Source organism: Pleurodeles waltl, chromosome 2_2 (genome assembly GCF_031143425.1).
Source record: "Pleurodeles waltl isolate 20211129_DDA chromosome 2_2, aPleWal1.hap1.20221129, whole genome shotgun sequence".
In the NCBI taxonomy this organism is placed as follows: domain Eukaryota; kingdom Metazoa; phylum Chordata; class Amphibia; order Caudata; family Salamandridae; genus Pleurodeles; species Pleurodeles waltl.
Genome location: NC_090439.1, coordinates 379679317 through 379694940, shown reverse-complemented (window position 1 = coordinate 379694940; position 15624 = coordinate 379679317).

Genomic DNA, 15624 nt, shown 5'->3' with positions numbered 1-15624 from the left:
TCAGTCAGTGTGACATTCATTTGGCAAGCAGTGGTTCTGGCATTGTTCCATTTAAATGAATCACCAAAGCCCACTTTATAATGCCGAACTCTTAACAGGTACATCCATTACATGCAAGTGGCTGCATGTTATTAATTTTGAAACAAAAAGGGATGGAGCACTCACGGGTACTTTGAATCCAATTTATTGCACCACAGACATGTTCAGCAACATTTGCCTTTCTCAATGTGATTGCGCAAAAGAAAAAGAAAAATAATCACCTGAGCAGTCTTTAAATAGATTAATCCACCCTTTAAGTGGAAAGACAGATGACGGACTCTCAGTTTCACATATATATGTTTGGCAGTGAGTGTCTGAAGTGGTCTGCAGGGCCTGTCTCTCTGGGTGTTGGAATAGGTGTGAGAGGGTGTCTTTGGGTGTGAGAGTGGGTGTTAGAGAGCCTGTCTGGGTGTGAGAGTGGGTGTGAGGGGATCTATGTTGGGTGTGAGAGAGTCTGGGTGTGAGAGTAGGTGTGAGAGGGTGTGTCTGGGTGTGGGTGGGTATTTGAGTGCCTCGAGTGCATCTGTAAGTGGGTGTGTGAGTGTCTGCGTAGGTCTGTCAGTAGCTGTGTGAAGGACTCAGCCACAAAGAAATCTCACCTTCCCTTATATCAAAGAAGAGTCCACAGTTTTGCACAAAATATCTACCCAAGTGGAGTTCTTTCTGCCTCCTTCGGTAAAAGTTCAATATGTATTCTACAATACAGCTATGTGATGGAGCACAAGGAAATGTCTCCTGAGACCCATAATAACTCACAAAATATTTTATGGCATCCCCATGGTCCACTAAAAATCCTCGTGCCGCTTTTGGCCCAAATATCAGCCCGGGGGAACCTATCCCATGGGCTCAGCCTCAAAATATATTATGATTTTTATGCAAGGAGGTCAACATGGCCCTCCTCCCTGGGCCAATTTAGGTCACTGGGACCCCATCCACCGGAACCCAACCTTAACATTTTAGTATTATTTTTTGGGGAAAGGGCCATGCAACCCCTTTTCCAGGACAAATCTTGGCCCCAGGGCCCAGCCATGTCCCTGGGGGGCACCCAATTGAGGACAATCGGGGGACACTGAATGCCCCTGCAGTCCCAGTCAGCTCCCCAACTCCTGTGGGAGCCAGCATTGCTCTCACACACAGGGCACTGCTAAACATGCAGCTTTCTGTGTGTGAGAGCAATCCTTACATCTGTTTGCACCAGCTTGCACCATTCCATAAATATGTTGCCCGGCTGATGCTCAGAAATGGTGCAAGCCGGTGCTAAACTTTTTGGTGCAAAACTGCGTTAGTGCAGTTTTGCACCAAAAAGTATAAATCAGGGCCTAGAATCTGGGAATTGCGTTGTTCCGGTGGCAAACATGCTAAAGGCTTCATAAACAGAAATAAGCTGACTTGCATTAGCAGTGATAATGGCCTCAGAAGGTCTGTCCTAATAAGGACTATCCTAAGGGCATGCCAGTGCAGCATCAGCATTGTTTTTACTGCTCAGGACAGACATGTAAGGGATAATGTAAATTACTTCTGGATGAAAAATCCAGCATCACGTAGTCCAAAACCTGTCTGGGGTTGTTTGTATTCTAACCAGGATGATATCTAGCCTGACAGTTTAATCTGGCCTGTTCCTATTAGAGATGTACCAAAGATAATATGCATACTGCTGGCCCAGTCTAGTGTGGCAAAGCGGAAAAGCATGGACTGGAACTTTGTCTTGAGGAATTATCAACGAATAAGAATAATTCAAGCATTCCTTCCACTACTTGTTTGCTACTCTGAAGGCCCTTAGCACAATGTGTACCCAGAAGAAAGCTCTGTGCTCAATAGGCAGTAAGAACTAAGTTATACATCACTCATGGGGCCCAAATAGGCAAAACCGCATATCTATTTGTTTGTCTTCCCTTGTGGACAGGACCTGGGCGCGAAGTTTGTGCTAGACTATACTAAATGGAGCTGGACCAAGACTAATTTACATATAGCTCCCTTCTATGTAGAGTGACCTATCGGGTTAAAGACTGATGTCCTAGATTGGAGCCCTGAACAATCGCAAGTACCTGAAACATTCCTTCTATCAATTTGTCCTTTGTTATTTTTTGCAAGCACCATGAACGCTCTATAGCCAAGTGCAATTTAAAACATGTGCTTTACTTAATGTTCTTTGAAGTATGTCAAAATGCTTAATTTTTTGGAGGATTATGAGCTCAATTAATCTAGACAGTTCCCTCTCAATATACCTAAAGGGTTCTTGAATTGGCTCAATAAATCAAGAAAAATCTCACTGAATTTGTCTCTCTGTGATGTAAAATGCTATGTCATAGCTGCACTTGTGCCAAACTTCAGTGTCTGACAGTAGACAAGGGACATTTGAAAGACATTAGCTCTAACCATTCGACTTTATTTTACGTTCTGGAGACCAGTGCCTGGCAACACAATTACGTAGTTAGCCACACTGGCAATAAAGAGACCATGCAAAGTACTTAAATATATGGAGAACACATTACTGGTTCTTTGATTATGTTAACACTGAGTAATTGCATTACGGAGACATCTTGGTAGAACTGAACATTACTTACCGGCGTCTCTGTCCCTAATTGAGAGAAAATGAACATTGTCCATGATTCACCAGCGATAATGGAATGAACCACAGCTATATATTTTGCAAAACATTATTGAGAGGAATTCTTAACCGTCTCATAGCCGACTGCTAGTTTCGACTGCATTTTAGACATTTTGATCAACTGCATCGCAAGTTTGAGAAAAGACAGAAAAAAAATGAAAAGCGAATAGGTGAAACCAACTGATAGATGTCTCCATGCAACATTAGACCAAGCCGTAAAGTTATTGGAATGAGCCTGAGTAGCTAGCACTGAGTAACTGCATAATGTGGTAAGATGATGCTCCTTGTTGTGTATCCACTACTAAGGCAGCTGAAGGCATCAGCGTGACCATATTTATTTAATTCGTAAGATAAAACACAGCAAATTAGCTGCTACTGAATACATATATAAAACATGTTAACTGAAAAAATAATACAATTGAAAACCGAGTCCATTATAAACCAGATCAAAAAAGAGTGTTACCCCTGTTCTCTTCACTTAAAATAATGGTAAAATCGAATATAAAGGAAGACTTGCAAACGTAACTCGTGAGTTTCCATTTACACGTTTTTTCTTTTATTTAAGAGTCATTGGGAGGAAGTGTTCTACTCTGCAGGGATTTTGCCCAGCGAATTCCTCAAAAGTACCACAAAAATTCACCTCTTGCAGCACGTTATGCAGAAGACATTAGGCTAGATCATAAAACATTTTGATTCGCGCTAGTTCACGTCTTTGGTGGTAGCAATGCAGTCCTTGGTGCAAAAAACATTTTACCATCATATCATGAAAGCAGATATCAGTAGGTGGGACTGTTTGACAAGATTGTCTTTGATTTTGGGCTGTATTGTTGCAATGTTATGCTTTATCTGTGTTGCTATGTTGTATTGTGTATGCTGTTTGGTTGTGTTGTTTTCTTTAGAGCCAAATGTAGCACATGCTCATGTGGCAAGCAGTCATTTACCACTTTCTACGGTGGTAAAATAGTGTTGTTCCAGCAGTCTGCAAAAACTGTGGCTCACTCTACGAGATAACGCCCAGTAACCTAATGCTTACATTTGTCTGCTGTGTATCTCAAATAGGCAGCAGATCTTCACTTTCCTCCAAAAAACCATAAAATATAAATAGTGCACACAGGAGCTGAATTGCAGCTGAAGTGAAATCTGCTAACTAGGGGGCGTGGCTTCGGCACTGCATAAAGTTGCCACCGGGAGCAGGACCTCTCAGTTTTGAGGTGTGTCGATGGCTAATTTATCCTTTGCAACCTCCTTTAAGCAACTTCTCAGTGCTGGACCAAGATTATAAAAAATGCAAGGACCGCAAAAAGCGCTGTTTGGGATATTGTTTTCCTGCACATTCTTCTGGCAGAGCTCAGTTTCCAGGACTTAATGGATTGCAATGGCCATTCTGCACTTTTGGATGCCACGCATTCACACTAGTTCGCATGCAACAATAATATCTACTTTTTTAACGGAGTCCATTTTCTTCATGGAAATTACATAATATGTGAACTTCCATGAAGAGTCCTCAAAATGCTTGTTGGTCCTTTTTTTTCTTTTTGGTAATCTTTCTCACACTATATTTCACCATGCAGAGATCCATATCTAATCTGCATCAAGTAGCTTACCTCATTTTTTCACATTCGACTACTGTTAACAATATTTTGACTCCTATTGCATAATAACTCTAGTTTTATGGAAAAACAAGGCAGCTGAAGCCCTCACCTAAACCATCTTGAGCAGTGACAGAAAACCTAGCCTGATTCAGGTTCCCCATTTAGCCGTCTCAATGGAAGATAATTATTTTTTGAAACAAGATACCATTCCTTCTTCAATTCCTAAACACATTACATCAGCAACATCTTTGAATTCCACAAATGCAATTGCAATCTTCTTCCGTCTCAATGGACACTTTGCAAGAAGAAATATGTGCTCTTTGCCTTCATGTAGGTGAAACAAACAAGATTAGGTAAAAGGGTCTCCAAAGCGGACATGCGGATAAGTGACATGCAAAATGCAACAATAAAAATATAGTTGATGCAGAAAGATATAGCAACTCTAAAATACCTCACAGAGGGTCTCGTGAACAGAAAAGGCAAAACAGTATACACAGCTATGGACTGCCAGAGAAAACTGAAGAAGAGGACCCAGTTTAATTATGAACCTCTTTTGACTAAACTGTTAGATCGACCGAATGCTTTAAAACGTAATATTCAGAGAGCTCATAGATAGGGTCTTCAAAATAAAAATTAAACAATCTCTCTAAATTCAAGAGTTGTTATTCTATTTTTTTCTGAAGTTCACTGATCTTCTCACATTTCTTAACGCAGCAATAATCAAACTACAACTCTATATGTCAGGCCATATGTTGTTTCGTACCTTGGATGTGGCTAAAGACACAGTGGCTCGCAAAAGGAATTCTTAGATCTTCCTCGGGGCTCTCAGATCTATCAGTGCTCATTATAGATTGATTTGCATAAAACAGTCACTTATGAGGGCCTTGCTAAAATCAAGATATTCATCTCTGACCAAAGAGATGGCACATTGGATTTTTCAAATATTTCTTCTTCCTAATCTGTTGTTAAGAAAGTGCATATTAATGTCTCCTATTTTATATTAAATATTTCTTATTCCAGATACTGTCATCTCTGCTGTGTCTACTGCCGCAGTGTGTAATCTAGTCATCTACCACCAAGTCGTGGATTCTTGGATGTGTCATCTTTGTGTTGTGCTGTCTCCATCCCCCATTGTATAACCCCTGAAAGTTATGTCTAGTCTATAGGTCACATTGTTATTGTATGTACTGTCTATTCGTTCTTGTTGTCATTCCTCTAGGGCCGTTCTTCCTTATTTCCTCTCTATTTTTCTTCAAATCATTTTTTACTTTCAGTGCATGTTTTCCTTTTCTTTCTCAGTAGTCTTCTGCTCAATATTTTCCTCACGTTAATCCATCTCTTTTTTACATTTTGTATGCCATGTTACAGATTTCTGGTTGTTAACATAACTCAGAGTTATATTTTGTAATGTTAAATGCTTAAATCATCTTAGAAAATGGCAGTTATTTCTCACCTTGCAAACTTGAAACCTTATCTTGTTTTATTTAAAAAAAATGCATATTTTGGAAGTGGAAGCTCCAAAACATCCAAGATTTTGGGTTGGTAAAGATGTAGGGCCTGATTTAGATTTCAGCAGATAGTTTACTCCATCACCATTATATCCTATGGGATTTTAAAATTTTGGCGGATGGGCTATCCCTCACATTTGTGACAGAGTAACCCATCTCCGGAAATGTAAGTCAGGCCCTTAGTTTCTTCCTTCTGCTATAAAAACAATGGTACAATAACCTTACCTAATAAAAATCTGGATGTTCCTTCAAATCACAACAAAATTATGATGTCGGTCACTGGATTATTGTACAATTGCGCACAACACTGGATGATTTTAAATTTTGGCCTTACATTGCCAAGACGTATTTAGAATTTGATGATGAATATATCATTGGGGGGGGTATCTGTAATCAGATCTTGAATCATTCTACAGATAGGAATGTGATGGTTCAATTTATCACCAAATAATTTATCAGGAGTGTTGATCCACTTTTAAGCAGGTATCCTTAGTAGATCCACAGAGGCATAGCAATCCTTTATCTAGAGAATACTAATTTCTTCCCCCACTCACTATTCCCAGTGTAGATTGGATCATGTTTTTCAAGTCTTAGCAAGTCTTTAGTCTAACATCTAATTACATGCGAAATTGGATCCATTCTGGTATCAGATCATGCTCCGGTGATTATAGATATTAATTTAACCTGATACCAAAAAACAATCTAATTCCTAGACATGTAATATTGTAATGTAATAATTTACCACTGAGTTTCAGGGTTTTGGGCCTGATTTAGATCTTGGCAGATGGAATACTCTGTCACAAACATGACAGATATCCTGCCTGATGTATTACGATCTCCAGAGAATATAATGGGATTGTAAAATTATGGACAGAATATCCGTCACATATGTTATGGATTATTCCACTCCACCATTTGCTGAATTGTTTTGACATTTACAAAATATTCTTCTAATTGTATTATATGGCATGCTTTAAAAGCTACTCCTTGTGTGGGGTGGTTGGCTATGCAGGCAGCCAAGATGGTGGCCTACTCCTGATCCCTGGAGAGCACATTAGATTTGTGGCAGTCTCATAGCTTCCACTGAGGCAAATTTGAGGCAATTTGGAGACAGAGATAGACCGATGACTAAATGGCCCTGAAGGAGGGTGCTGCTTGGCTGGTGCATGAGGAGCAGCTGCTGCCAGTGATCGGAGCCTACAGGGAGCGGCAGCCTCAGATGCCCATTCACAGTAGGGACTGCCGGTGAACCTGAACCTACCATGTTGGACAGGACTTCTGCCTTCTCTTCTAGGTGACATGGTATATGCTGGGGCTGTTGCAGCTGAGGATTTTCTGCCACTGACAAGCTGGGGTAGCCCTTGGCCAAGCCAAGCACTCTGGATTGGACTATGCAGGCTTAGCTGCACCATTCCCCCTCGCCTATGATTACTGGTGGGCCTCAAGGGCTGATATATGCCTGATGATCACATTCCTGGAATTCCTCCACATTTGAGAAATGCTGTCCACTGAGAGCCCCCTGTCCTTCTACTCCACTTCACCATTGCTGTGTGGACTGCATTGGGCACTGCAGAATGGGGCTGGTGATTAGTAGGTGGAAAGACCCTGCTTCTTTTGGGAATACAGCTGGAGACTGAGACCACACCCATCTACCTAACCACTCCACAGCTTTCCCTCATCTCGTCCCATCTCCTTCTCTGGGCAAACAAACATGGACAACCTATTACAACTTGGTGATTCTTACTCCACACAAGCTGATTTAAAGCCCTTAATAGTGAGAGGCCTGGTCTTCTGGTGGCCGCTGCCAGAATTTTGAACTCCATGATGGCCCTGCCAGCCTAATATTGGCGTAATGAGGAAACAAAATACTAGACAGGGTAAGCTATCTTTTAATACCAGTAACTGGCCTGCATCACTCTGCTATAGCACCAGATGCTGACCATGTACCCACTTTGGACCTACCGAGCTCTAGCACCACCATGCTTCTGATCTTCAAATCGAGCCACCACTCCAATGATGCCTAGATAGATGTTGTCATGGCTGTACTACATGACTAAGCGGATAGATGGGCATTTGATCAGGACCAATGGCGCTGAGAGGAGAATCTCTGGCCTAGACGATGATCTCACATAAACCAAGACTTAGTTGGCCAGACTGGACTCTCGCACTGGTGGTGAAGAATGAATAGTTGGAGGTGTGATTGAGATGAAGTAATGTGCAGATTACAGGGGTTGCTGAGTCTACTGACACAGGAAGGATGGCTTTGTTTGTTGCTAAACTCCTTGTTGATCTGATCGCAATGAAAGCCTATCTGACATGTTCCTCATAAAGTAGGCACCAATTGCTTGGCCAAGGTCACCTCATGATGGCTCCCCACAGAAGATAATTGGGTGATTAGAAAAAGATTACACCATTCTAAAACTGGGACCACTTCAAGGCCCGCTGTCACATCAATGCTCACTGATTTCCATTTTCCCTGACTTCACCGCAGTGGTGCAAGAGCGACACCAACGTTTTCTAGTCTGTTTAGTACACCATGTTATACTCTGCCCAGTTGAAAGTTGATCTGCAGGGGAAATTCTATCTGTTTCAGCAGCAGAGGAGGCTCCAAATTCTGCAACATGCTCAGAAGCCCCAGAGGTTCTCCGCAACAGCAACCAGGTCCCTAACACAATCCATGCCTAGTAGACTGGATTTGATCCTAGGAGATGAGGAGGCCCATAACTAAAATGTGGTGCCCTAACTTGGGGCCCTTGCCATTTGCAACGAATGCACTTATGTGACACATAGGAGGGAAAGACTGGTCAGATACCATACAAGGTTCACTCTGCAATCAGGCAGTTTGTCATATAAGCCATCGGTTTGAGACCTGCTGACTTCAAACCCAGATGCCTATTAAACTATCATGGGTGTGCCACCAGGCGTGTTTATGGCCCATGTTATGTATCACTTAGATGTGTTTATTTCTGCTCCCCTTTGTTTTGCACTACTCAGTGTTGTTATGTTTTCTTTTTCTTGGTTAGTATTGGGGTTGTCTGTGTGAGTGGGGAGAGGGAGGATGTGGGTGCCATTGGATTACAAGTTCCTATTTTCTTTTTCAATCCTGGTGCTTATTGATGTCAAGCCCTCTATCCTATGAACACTGCATACTGAGATCTTACCAGCTGAATGACACCCCCTAGTTGACACATCTCATCAATCACTTGGAATATTTGGGGCCTTAGAAACCACCATAAGGCAAGATAAGCAATGGCATACCTGGTCAGACATGATATAGCTGTTGTGCTCTCTCAGGAAATGTATTTATCCCCAAAGGAACATATTTCTTTGCTTGGATATGGACCCCTCTGGTTTTCCTCTTTGTAAAGCTCCACCTCCGATGGAGTTTGCATTCTAAAGCATACACATTTAGATTTTAAATGACTTCAACAACATGTAGATGTAAAGGGCCGAGTCATAGTCCTTACAGGAATAATGATAAAGTAAAGTAAGCTATGATAAATGTGTATACCCCAAACATTGATTGCCCCCAGCATTTCCTAGACATCCATACTACATCTGGAGGTGGATACTGTGATCTGAAGCAAAGGCTTTAATGTAGTTCTACACCCTGATCTGTACTGTACAGGCACATGGGGCTCTTCCCACACATCTCTCAAACTATTGGAAGACAGCATAATCCTGTTTGAGCTGTATGATATGTGGTGACATGCACACCTCTCCACCAAAGAATATGCATTCCTCTCCTCATCACGAGTCATCTTCTAGATTTGATTATTGGATTTCCTGAGCATAGATTAGTGTTTGGGTCACTGATGTTATACAGCAGCACCTGGGGAAGCATGCCTTTGCTAGGCAATATAGAGAGGGGGAGAGACCCGATAGAACCGTGTTATAGATCTTTCATTGGGATTAATGACAGAGCAATATTACCATAATCACAACACAGATAGAGCACCTTTAATTGGTAGTAAGGATATACTGTCAGAGTTCAAAACTTATTCCTCCTGTCTTTATAGGTCCTGGGTAGATGAAACAACAGATTCCATTTCAGATTACCTAAAAGAAGTGGTGTTGGTATTATCTAGAGAGATGTCATGAGCATTTTTTAAACTATCATATTTCAAGAGAAGAGATCTTTGCAGCACTTGATGTCGTGGCCAGTGAAAAGGCCTGGGCTCTGATGCCTTGATACTGGATTTCCACAAGGCCTTCAAACATATTTTAGATCCCCACTTTTCAGAGCTGTATGTTGAAGTGCTTTCTTATGCCGAGCAACCTCCAACTCTGCATGTGGTGGTTATCTCCATTCTCTCTAAACCTGGATGTGATGCCACCAATTGTACCTCCTACAAGGCCTTATTGTTGCTTAACTGTGACAATAAAATCCTAGCCAAAGTAATTGTGAATAAGCTGTCCATACTGCTTGAGAAAACAGTTTATCTGGTTCTGGAGGGTTTTTTGGCTCATGGACCCACATCAATCAAACTATGTACTGTGTTTGATGTCTTATACCAATGGAACCCCAAGCTTTAGGGAGCAGTGGTCTTACTGGATGCTGAAAATAGCATTTGATTAATTCAAATGGCCTTTCTGTATGCAAACGCTGTGGTGGTATGGCACACCAAAGGGATTTATCACGTTGATTCATTATGGAAGTCAATGTCAGTGGCTTATTCTCAGACCCTTTTCCAATAATTCTTACCTTTCTTTTTATCCTAGCCATGGATACTTTTGCACGCCACCTCCAAGAATGTCATATATCTAGGGGTCTTTCCCTTTGCACCATTTGACTATTTCTATCCATGTGTGCTGAGGAAATACTACTTTTTTCATTAAACTCATCTGGACATTGTCTCTCTCTTGATTAATGAAAGTTTGTGAAATCAGATTTGTTCAGTATTCAGGAATTAGTGTTAACTGTGACAAAATGGATATATGACCAATGGCACAGAGATGTGCCCTATTGAATACCATGTAAGATAGCTACAGACCGAGTTAAATAAAATGGAATAGCTCTACAAAGAGATGTGGATGCCATTATTTAGCTTAACTATGGCCCTGCCATAAACCAGCTAGAGTGTTAAGTTGACACAAGGAAAGAAGTTCCCCTATAGCTAGCAGACAGAGTGGTTCTTCCTCACCCTCAAATACCTACTGATAAAGCTGTCCTGGCCTAAGAGGACTGTCGGGATCAAGTAGGCCACGCTGATGTTCTTCCGCCCATGGAGGCTTGGAGGCCCCTGACTTTGACCTCTACTATTATGTGGCAATTGTTACTATGTGATCAACTGCTACCACCCTGACATGCGACTCCCCTAATATGTGAACAAGATTAAATGGGCAGCGGCCCCTACTTATTAAATCTTCCCCTGGGGCTGTATAGGCCCCAGAGAGGGGTCAAAACTGTAGCCACAACCAGCTGGGGTCAGTGCATGCTCTGCCATAGTATGGGCAATACCTATTTATACTCACCTTCTCTCTGCCTTCGTAGCAATCCCTTGCTGCCCCTAATTTTGGAATGTGTGGTACAGAGAAATGTCCCAAGCTGATTTTGGCCATTTATATATGGATGGACACTTTCTCACATTGCAGAATTTTCAAGTGCAAGAGAACCCCACTATCTAGATATTTTTATGTGTGCTAGGCTTCGGACCATTGTTCACGGCAAACTCCTGGGGTAACCTGCAGAACCCATTGACTTCATACGACTCACACAACTGATCCTCGCCATTGATACAACAAGTTGGGTATCTTTGTTATACACCTGTGATTCACATAATCTTAAAGGTACAGCAGAGTTAGCCAGATGGGCTTTAGACATAGATCTGGGTGAATCCATGTTGGATGCACAATGGAAATATTTCTGCACACAAATGTGATGTATATCTTTGAACTACTGACACAAACCTCTACATTTTAAATTCTTGCACAGGGCATACAAAACACCAGCCCACCAATATACATTGACCCAATATGACTTTCCAGATGCCTGCATGAGGGGGAGGAACACTCTGGATTCCTACAACTATCTTAAGAGTGCCTGCTCGTGCTCACTAATTGGCACACTGTACTTACTGTGCGTGATAAGATGATGGAACAACACCTAGACACCATTGTGCTTGTTACCCTCATGGGATATGTGAAGCGTTCACTTACAGTAGTCTGACACTTTACAGAAAAGCCACTATTACTGGCCAAGGACATATCATGTTTGTAATGATTCTATTGAGACCTATGCACTGATGCTTCCAGAGAATGTATTGGGACGTCTCAGGGCCTAGAGGCCAGGTAAGAGATGTAGGAGCAAGGGGATGACTGGAATAATAGCGGCCTCTCTGGAACTATTGTGACTGCCATTGCTTCTACAAATTGTATCTGATGGGGACCTGTGATATTGCTCTATTTGTGGTAGACCTCTGGGGGGGTGCATTATGGGATCTATGCAATGTCTTGGTATTATACCTGGGATATATTATTGTGCCTCAGGGGAAGGAGAAGGGCTGCCAAAGCACTTCATGAGAAGCTGGGTAAATGTTGTACTTCCAATGATTCCTGGTTTGCTAATATGATTACTGACTCTTACTCGTTGTCATGTATCTGTTGAGAAATACAAAATAAATGAATAAATAACTAAATAACTACTGCTTCTAGTTTTATAACTGATTTTGTTCCAAATGATAAAAATTAAGCCCTTCTAGACTTCAAGTATTTTTAGATAAATTAAAAAAAAAAATAGAGCACCAACTTTATACATCTAATTCATCAAAAATACTTGACTTTTCTATGAAATCTAAACTGAAATGTAATAAGATATCTATGGATAGCACTTCCACTTAACTCCATAAAAATAGACAAGGTATTGCAGAACCATAAAAAAAGCAGACAGGATCCTGGAAAATTACCTCAAAATAAGAAAGAGAGATTAAAAAAAAGTGTCATTGTTAAGTTCCAGTGGCATTCTTCATAACAATGCTGGTATTACTGAAATTGCAAAGTTTTATGAATGCCTCTACACTCCTGAATCCACTCCTAACCGTGGAGCTATTCAGTCATACACACATTGAATACAGAGACCCAACAATGGTCAGTTAGAAATGTCACCCTTAGAACAAAGTAATTCTGTTCAAGAAATAGTTAAATCACTTTCTGTTTTAAAATGAGGTCAAGTCTCGGGTCCAGATGGTTTCACAGTAGAGTTGTTCTAGCATTTTGTTTCCCATTTTAGTTCAGTTGTTTAATCATTGTATTTCTGATATTGCTGCTAATGGTACATTTCAGAATGCCAATGTTTGCCTAGTTTCTAAAAAAAGTGAAGCATCCCACTTTATGTAAAAGTTATAGGCCAATTTCTCTTTTAAATATTGTATATAACACAATTGCCAAAATGTTAGCATTATAAGGCGGTTCTTTATTGTCTCTTCTCTTAGAGAAATAACAATCAGTTTTTTTCAAATCTGATTATCCTCTGACAACACATGCTTAGTGTGTGACATATTATCAAAATCTTTCAAACCCAAAATATCCTTGGTAGTTTTTACTATTAGTGCAGAGAGAGCATTCAAAAAAGTGGGTTGCAATTTTATGTTTCACATTTTAAAATGGTATGGTTTTGACATTAAGATAATCTCTATGATCACTTTACTTTATAGCTCCCCTGGAGCACTGGTTAATGGTCTAATCGCAAATGCATTTTCTTTGTATAGGGGATTCTGCCAAGGTTGTCCTTTGTCTCCATTATTATTTGCTCTGAGGTGATAGCCCTTTTATAAAAAAAATTAGGTAATCCTAGCATCCCTTCTTTTAAATGTTCTAGTCAGTTAAAATTAGCAGCATGTGCTAATGAAATTCTTCTTTTCATATTAAACCCTGAAACGTCTTTGCCTTCAATTCTACACAAAGTTAATTCCTTTTCAGTGGTTCTGGTTTAAAAATAAGTGTAGCAAAAATAACTTTCTACCATTAAATACATTTTGCATTGAAATGATGTTTAATTCCACAAATTGTTGTTGGGTCCCCTCTAAAATTAAATACATAGTTATGTGGTTTGCTAATTAAATCAGAGAAACAATACTCATTTTAAGGGTTTTTTCTAAAATTACATTTTGTTAAACCCAAAGTTCAACTGGAACCTCTCTTGATGGGGAAGATTAGATTCCATTAAAATTAGGTTTCCCCCGTCATTTTGCATACCATTTCAATGATACCAGTTAATTTTCCCTCCATTAAAATTTGTTTTTAGGGCATGTTTATGATGGCATAGCGCCACCTTGCGCCACATTACTGTAATTATTTTTTTACGTTAATGTGGCCCAACGTAGCAGAAATCCCTGTGCCGTATTTATAGGGTGGTGTAATGCATGCATTGTGCCACTCTGTAACACTTTGGGCAACATTATGCCTGCACCAGGCATAATGTATGCAATGTGGGCGCTCCCCTGTTAGGGGAGCCGGAAAAATGGTGCAAGGAAATTAATGAGATTTCCTTGCGCCATGTTATACAGCACTTTTAACACTTGCTCAAGAGCAGGCGTAAAAAAGGGGCTTTTATTATTTAGAATGGAGTCCTATGTACTCTGCAGGAGTAGTGCCAATAATAGTGGTGCTAGTACTGCAGTGTACATCAATAGCGTCATGAAAAATGGCGCTATTGCCCCCTACCCTGCTTCATAGTGCGCTGTATTTTAAATACAGCTCACACATGGTGGCAGAACAGGGGTGCTAAGGGGCGCATGGAAAGTGGCGCTGCACTGCATAAATCTGCCTCTAAATGTTTTAATTCTCTCCAATTTTTTTGAAACAATTAAAGCTCATGGTTTTCTCTGGCTAAACATAAATGTAACAACGCAATCAGATAAATTAAATTCCTTGATTTTCCCCTATATCCGTTTAGCTTACAGCAAGCATCTTATTGACACCCATCAAATGTAAACTAATTTTCTCCATTATGAGTTGATGTTGAAAGATCTTTCATTAACGCTATTTCTTGAAAGTAATTAATTATCTATTTGGCCAGTCTCATAGATTTCCTCCTCTTCTTTTAACCTCACATGCAAACTCCTTCAACCTTACTTAGATTTCAGAGAAACACCAAAGGACATTTTTCTTTATATATCAGTATGGTAAAATAAGTTAATTACATATCTGATGATCAGTAAGAAACCTTTTTCTTTGGAATGTTTGGAAAAGTAAAACTATTATTTGGGTTCATCGTGTTTTTACCAATTTGATTCCCTTGATGTTCTTTGATTTTAAGGTAAAATGTGATTGCCCTCAACCCTTTAAATATAAATGTTATTATCTTATAAACAAATAATGGGTAGACGCTTCTAAATTGACAATAAACTATTTGACACTAATGCAAAAAAACCTCTTAATTTCATTAAGAGCTCATCCTAAAGTTTTAGAAATGATACAACTCTGATCACCACATCCTTTCTGAGGCATAATTCTATATTCGACCAAGCTAGGGAACATGATCATAATTGTTGGTGTTCTATATCTGCGTGGAATACATTCTGACTAAAATTAGCAAAAGAACATCAAGAACAGCAAGCATCATGCAAAGGTTCTATTTCATTTACAAACAATTACTTGCAAGACCACAATTTATTGTGCAAAATTACAAACTAATGATTCTAAATGCTAGTCTTGCTATACACATCTTCTAATCTCATGCACTTGTCATTTCTTTACCACAAATACTGTTGCATTTTGAGAAAAAACATTGTAAACAAATTAATGTTATTTTTTTTGTTAAGGTTCCAATTACAATTTTGTAACTACACAGTAGTTTATCTGAAATATGGTCTCATACTAATTCAGATAATAAGAAAATCGATCTTTTGACAGCTATTGTATTTTAGCAAATCACATT